The 7,347-nt window shown below is 43.3% G+C and overlaps 1 long non-coding RNA gene across 2 annotated transcripts; it reads right to left on the bottom strand.

The window, feature by feature from the left end:
* Nucleotides 1–1,101: 1,101 nt before the first annotated feature.
* LOC106956828 (uncharacterized) lies at nt 1,102–7,046 on the bottom strand. Of its 2 annotated transcripts, none has more exons than XR_001426833.1 (2): nt 6,956–7,046; nt 1,102–1,185 (listed from the first exon to the last, which is right to left on the bottom strand). It is a non-coding gene; the product is annotated as an uncharacterized LOC106956828 (long non-coding RNA). The 2 variants fall into 2 exon arrangements; XR_001426835.1 differs by lacking the exon at nt 6,956–7,046 and adding an exon at nt 3,223–3,271.
* Nucleotides 7,047–7,347: the final 301 nt, after the last annotated feature.

The following is a 7,347-nucleotide window of genomic DNA, read 5'->3' as shown; positions in this document are numbered from 1 at the left end:
CTAATTGAAAATATGTGGCAAGACTTTTTTTTTTTTAAATGGCTGCTCACAGATATTCTGTCCAATCTGACTTGAGCTGTTGAGCAAAATAAAACGGACAAATATCCTGACAATGCACAAAACCAGAGGAGACACACTCCAACAGATTCACAGCTGTTGTCGCTGGAGGGCTGAGTAGATGTTCACACCGCACTGTCTTCTAAAAAAACCTTCTGAAAACAATGTTGTTTTTTTCCTTCTACTTCAGATTTATGCACTACTTCGTCTTGGTTAATCCCAACACACAGCACTTGTAAAAAACAATAATAAATTGGTTGAACCAGTTTGAGTAAATAAAAAAAAGCAATCTAAACCAATCATTTGGTTGTGCAGAGGAGTTTTGTCCTCACTCAGCTGAATCATCTGGTTTTCCTCTGTAGTGATTTGAGCTGCTTTACTCCATATCGCTTGATGGTTCCCCCCCACCCCCAGCGCACTCCTCCAACCCCCCCAGGCCCCTCTCATAAGAAGCTCTGCCAATCTAGCCGAGGACCCATGCCAGCGGAAATGGCCACCCTTTCATTTAGCTGGACCGGCTACATTCCTCGCCTAAAACAAAGCGGTTGCTGTTCACCATATTAAGGCAATCTTGCAACAGATACCAGCTCCGTGGTGAAACGGACTCCTAATCCCTCCTTTCAAGCTGGCCTCTTGGTCCTCATCCAGTTGTAGGAGAATTGACAACTGAACTCCCCCGGGGGTATGTTTTTTTTTTTTTTGTTTTTTGTTTTTTTTTGCCCTGCCTATAATAAAACAAGCAATAATGCTTTTTTTTTCTTTTTTTTTTAAATAAAAAACACATGTTTCATTAGAGGACTAAGAGACATCCTGATTGAAAACATAGGAAACAAAGAAAACGCTGATGCACTTGCAGTTAGCTTCTAATAAGCTTAGAGTACTGTGAGGCTCAGGTCCCTTTAAGTGGTGCGGAAACGCGTTGCCGCCATGCTAATTCCCTGACGTTCATGACTGACCTGAGTCCAGGAGGATTAGAATGGATGCCCACTCTAAAAGGGATTGCATCTCCCTCTCTGTTTTTTCCACTCCTTCCCCTTTTTTTCCCCTCTTCTCTTGCTTCCCGTTTCTCCCTGCTTGAGCCTGCCCTGACCCAGACGTCTGTTCCTCGTCTGAGCTCCTGCCAGATTCCTGCAAGGAGAAGAATGCAAGAGAGGGCCTCACCAAGGCGCAATTAACATTTTGTCAGTGCCGTGCCCACACCTATGCAAGCCTCTCAATGACAGCGTTTTCATGAAAAGCAAATATTTGCACAGAAAAGCTGTCTCCAGGCGACCGCCGAGAGGACGGGGAGGATAATTGAAAGGGAGCTTGTGGCTCTTCTTTCAGAAAGAAGAGGAGCCGAGATAAATGAAGACGAGGGCGGTGGTGGCGAGGGAAGATCTTAGAGGAGAGGGAAGCAATGGGAGAGACCTTGCTCTGTGGGTGGGAGGGAGTAGTGGGAGATGCTGAGAGAACACCAGGAACGGTAAGGAGCCCCTCCTTCTTCTGCCCTGCACTCAACTAAACACACACCAACTCCCCTGACACACCCTAATGGGAAAAAGACACATATATGTACAGGAATTTAAACAACCTCCGTCTAAACAAAGAATTGCCTTCATTAATGAATGGAATAAAGGTTCCTTATACCTTAAACCTTCTATAAGCAACGTCTGACAACCGAGTTCAAGGTTGGCCGGTCTTTGTGCCGTGCTTTTTGCCTGCTCCAGCCTCTATGTTGTTGTAAAAATGTTTTTTGGAAAAAAAAAAAAAAAAAAAAAAAAAAAGACAATCTCAAACTGTGTTTAAAAGAATCTCTGTTCAGCGTAGATACATCCATTTGAGGTTTTTACTCATATATTTATTCATTTTTCTAATATCTGGCAGGTTCAGCCGGTGTAACTTTGTATGGGAATACAATTAAGCTAATCAAAACAGCACCAGGCTAACAATAGTTTTTTCGTGAAATTATGATCTACTAACATCGACAGCAATATGTGAACATTTTAATTTTAATTGGTTTTAATTAGCAAGATTCAGCAAAACAGATAATGTACAGTACGTCTGACTGGCTTGAAGGGCGTCCGTCACTTTACAAAGTTATTTAATTTCCAATAACTTCACAGGGATACGGCATTACAAATAACATTAAAAATAAGAAGTTCATGAAGCCTATGCTAAACTGGATTTGCAAAATGAGATGTGAACAATCAGAGGGGCACAAATGAAGGAACTTCTTTATTTTTAAATACATTTTATCCAGTCAGTAACTGTGCCACCCATCAGGGCATGCAGCCCTGGGTGGAAAGCCACCAGGAAGAATCGCAAAAATAATTCCTGGTGCATCACTGAGGATTGTGGGAATATAAAAGAAGACAGGATTGAAAAAAAAAACGTTCAAACATACAAAGGAGGTGAAGAATGCAAATTGGAGATTTTGTTTGATAAAAAAGGAAATTTGAATCTGACAAAGGACAGAGAGGAGGAGAACTGACGCTTTTCCGAGCAGAGCAGACTGCATATCGTCCTTCATTTCCCCAAAGAACATCCCTCCCCACTGCTGCCCCCAGCTGGGAGAACAAACACGCACGCACACGCACGCACACAGACACGCATGCACACATGAGCCTGACTGTCAAGTTGGGGGAAGGGTACACTGTGATGCAGGAAGATGGAGACGGATAGTGATGGAGAGGAGAACAGCAGATGAGAACAGATGCAACAAGGACCAGAGGGAAAAGGAGGCTTGCAGAAAAAGACAAAAAAAGACCTGCTCCTAAAAAAAAGAGAATAATTTAGTCAAAGCATGTCTGCTGTTCCACCTGCCCACTTGACTCAACGCAGCCCTCTGTCCTCACGTAAACACTCACCACAAATTTCCCTGTTCCTCATTCGTGTTATCTCCCTACCACACACGCATAAATACGCACCACAAACATTTCAACAGAAATCCCCCTCAGAGAAGTAACTCAGTGGTCAATAATGTGGCAAGCATCGCACTGTGCACCCCACACACACACACACACACCATCCCCCGCCCTCGGCAGCGCAGACATTTACACATACATATATGTGCACACATGCAATCCTAAACTGAGACAGCTGGAGCAGTCACACCAGAGCCAGAGAGAGAGAAAGAGAGAGAGAGCCAGCTTTCTTCAGACGGATCCGAGACTTGGGCTTTACTGTATCATCTGCCAGGGTGCTGCTGGGAATGAGACGTCACAATCATAACAGCCCACTGCCTTATAAGGCAATTATCTCTCTCTCTCTCTATTTCTCTCTGTCTGTCCCTCCCCTCCCCTGTCGTTTTTTTTCCTCCCCTCTTCTTCAGACAGGGGGCCGCGGGGGGCAGGGATGAGTGATTTCAATTATCTGTGACAAAGACCAAATTAGGTACCTGGCAATTTCAATATGGCCTCTTTATCTGCATTAAGTAGATGGGATGTGGTTTTGATGGAGAGTTAATGCAGCTGCAAAGGTCTCACACTCCCGGACGCATTTGTTTCATGCAACATTTGCAGTGAAAAGAGAAGCTAATTTGTTTATCTTGCATAACAAAAATTTTATAGTAAATTATAGGGTTTTTTTTGTCTTATCATGAAGGCAAACGTTGCACTCTGCCATGCGCTCTCTTTCCCGTACTCTGGTCACACAAAGGCTCGGCGGCAGCAGCAGCAGCAGGCCCTGATCGATCTGTCAGCAGCAGCTTTGAGGGCACATTGAGACTTTACTCTCATTGACTACTTCACAATCAATACGCACTGATTAGTGGCTGGGGGAACTGGCGCTGGTGTCTGCTCTGCTGCTCTGATCATCCACTCACATTTCAACAAACATAAGCCCGAGTGAACACGAGATCCTCGGCACAACAGTTCGCTGTTTGGGAATCGCTGTGGTGATATAAAGAAAAAAAACAACTTTTCATTGGGTTGTCAAACTGTGTTATTGTGGATATTTTTCAAACATCCAGACCAGTCAAATGAACTGTCACAATACAAGTATTCACCTTGTTCTCCGTTTTCCTCATTTTTCACACTTAAATGTTTTAGATCATCACTCTCTCATTAGAAAAATATGTTTGTTTTTTTTAATTATTATGTATCCAAACCATCCTGGACTTGTGTGATAAAGTAATGCCCACCTCCTTTAAATCATTAAGTGTGATTAACCACCTTTTCTGGAAACGTCAGCTCACTTTCATGAGCCACACTCACATCTGATTACTGACAGACTCATAGAATTGAAACAATGACCTCAATAGAGCGTCTGTCAACAAGAAGTAGGCTAACGGCATCCCAAAATGTACGTTTGTGTTATGTGCTATGCGTGGCACAGATTGTAACCACACCACCGTTCAAGGGCCTTTTAATGGGTTTTAAAGAAGGAGTGTCTAGTCAAAGTCCGATTGAGACTTTAAACATGTTGTTCATAGTCAAACTGTTCCAAAGTGCCTTAAATTTCCTACAAAGGATAAGAGTTGGAAGAATCATCATTTGAAAGCTGGATTTTGTACTCATTTTACCTTGAATTTATTACCTCATACATTTTAAAAAAGCAAAAGAAAAAAAAAACTTTAAGAGGACAAATACTACAGCAAAGTACAAGCTTATGAGTCAGAGTTTCTTTGGGATGTTATTTGGTTTTTAGATAAAAGCCGGAAATAGATTAAGGCAAACAAGATATAAAATGTTTCAGAGAAAATGCTGCGTGAATATTATCTGAAAGTTATGTCGGTGAGCTGACTTATTGAAAACACTGAACTGAAACTTGTAGAGTAGTAAAAATTGGAGGAAATATTGGAAAAATAAAAATTGCAAATGAAGAGACAATAGAGACGAGTATCATGCTCAGCACAATGACAGACACATGGGCTGAAAGTGGACGAAATTACAGATGCTTGGATGCATTTGTTGTTTGTGAAAAGAGAAAATTCAAGGAGTTAAAAGATTTTGTTCAGAGGTGATTAAACTGTTCAAAGGTTGGTGTGTGTGTGATGTCACTGGCTCTAAAAGCTTTCCTAACAACAATCGATGTTTTTGGATGAAAGTAAATGAGCTTTACCAAGACAATGGGGAGTGATGAAAAACTGAAGAAAGTGGAAGAAGCTTGGTAGGTGCACCATGCACAAACTTTAGTATTTTTGAAGAATCTCCATGCGTTTCAATATGGTAATGTCTTTAAGTGCAACTGAAATGAAATTTAAAGACCCTGCAGAAGTTATAGCAGAAATGTCCTAAAAGAGTTGAACATTTTGATACTGTAAAGCCTGAAACAAACAGCACAATGACTGCAGAAGTAGTTGCAGACCAAAACAGCTACAGAGGCAGTTTTGACCGCAATGAGAGAGAAGAGTGAATGTAGAGTAAAGGTTTTTAGTAAGGTTGGTAAGGCTAACAAATTAAAATGTACCGAGAATGATCAGGTACTGGGCAGAAAATATTTGAAAAAGCAGCAAAAGTTTAATGAAAACCTTGGAAAGACTGATCTCAATCATTTAAAGGTTACACAAGAGATTGCCATCTGCTTGATTTTAATCAACATGGAAGGAAATGATAGACGTCTACTTGCCGATGCAGTATGACTTGACAAAGTAACAAGAAACGTCTCACTAACTGTTCTGCTCCTACAGGCCCAGAGACATGCTCTCATTAGAAAAACTATTTGCATCTAGCCCAATTAATCCATAAAAGCCATTGTGTCTCCCTACACCACATTTGATCGCTTCAAGTCAAGAACGGAAAAATCAACTCTACGTCGTGTTTGAGCATGCATGCACTCAACCGCCTCCCCCCGCCGCCCCCAACTTCCATGTATGGTGCTGCGGAGTAGCTCCGAGGGGACCGGCGAGCCTCGCTGCACCTCTCAGGGCAGCTCAGCGTCTGCAGCGAGTCTAATCCACTGAGCTGCAGGAGGAAAGAGTGCTGATGGTGCCCTTTTCCACCGACTAACCCCTAATCCAGCTGGCTGCGGGTCTGGAAGAATAATCCTGGATTAGGAACTCCTCCCCTGCGGAGCGGGCCATGGGGTCCCTTATGAGAGCCCCACCGCCTCCTCCCCTCCCCCCCCCGGCCCCCACCGCCACCCTCCGTCATAGTCAGCTGTGCCCGAGGCGCCCACAAGAGGACAAAACGGCCAATCCGAAAAAGAAAACAGGCAAACACCGACAGATTAGGCCTGAATTGCTGCAAACGTCGCCGTGTCACCCTGAGGGGAGCTGCGGCGCTTATTGGAGAAGAATAATGGTTAAGAGGGATAACCGTGGATGGGCCTTGTGATGTTACAAGTGCTTTTCTTTCGAGGTGACAAAGATGCGGATTCAAGACCGGGGAAGGGATGGAGCTCCAAACAAAGCTAACTGTTCACACGAGACACACTCTAATTGATGCATTGTTAAAAGTGGCAGCTATTGTCTTAATGAGAACCCTCACACACACGTGTGTGTGTCTGTTCCTGCCTTCGCATGAATAATCTAAACAGAAATAGAGCGCTATCGCAGACATACGTGGCAGAGACCAAAGTAGAACAAGACAGAAATAATGCGTTTATGCAGACGTAACCCAGCTGAGGCCACAAATGGTCACTTGAAAAGCTACGAAAATGTCAAAGCGACACAGAAGAGTTATTAAAAACATTACGTCACTGATCATACGGTCGATGGCTGTGACTCACTAAGGTGGGATGAGTCACAAACTCAGACTTATAAGAATAAAGAGACAATCACAAAGTCATCCACAGAAACAAACAAACAAAAAAACTGAAAATGAAAGAGTTAATTTTACTGAGAAAATTCCAACAACTGCAAGTTCAAGTTAAGAGTTGAATTACTCAGATCTAGTTGCTCCAGCAGCAATCAGCGGGGCTCTTTAATCTCTCCCTGTGACGTCTCTCCTCCGCACACAACCACCAGTTTATTTACCTGCATGGCTGCCCGCGGGAGACGGCCGCTTGCGTCAGCGCACAAATCCCACGTCCCCAGTGAGCAACAACAGGCGCTGCCTGGAGCCCTAATGCACCTGCATGTGGACACATCATGGCAACGGCTGCTAATGGTTGCAGCCGCGACATAATGAGTCACGGCTGCAAACTCTGAATTCGATCAGCATTTTAATGCACTGAATCATCCTAGTAAAAGAAGAGTGCCTTCTTTATGCCTGTTGTCGCTAACGCGTCTTCTAGAAATATGATTTTTTTTTTTTCCCTCAACAAATGCTCTTTAAATTTATAGCGCAGGGTGTTGCCCTAGGTGTGGGAAAAACAAACGGCACCTTCTGATCTGACGTGCTCCTGTTTTCACTGTCTGGTATTTTA

The sequence above is a fragment of the Poecilia latipinna genome, unplaced genomic scaffold, assembly GCF_001443285.1.
Source record: "Poecilia latipinna isolate Pla-1442-1.1 unplaced genomic scaffold, P_latipinna-1.0 Scaffold42, whole genome shotgun sequence".
Lineage (NCBI taxonomy): Eukaryota > Metazoa > Chordata > Actinopteri > Cyprinodontiformes > Poeciliidae > Poecilia > Poecilia latipinna.
The sequence above is the reverse complement of the archived record's forward strand: the minus strand, read 5'-3'. Positions and strand labels throughout refer to the sequence as shown.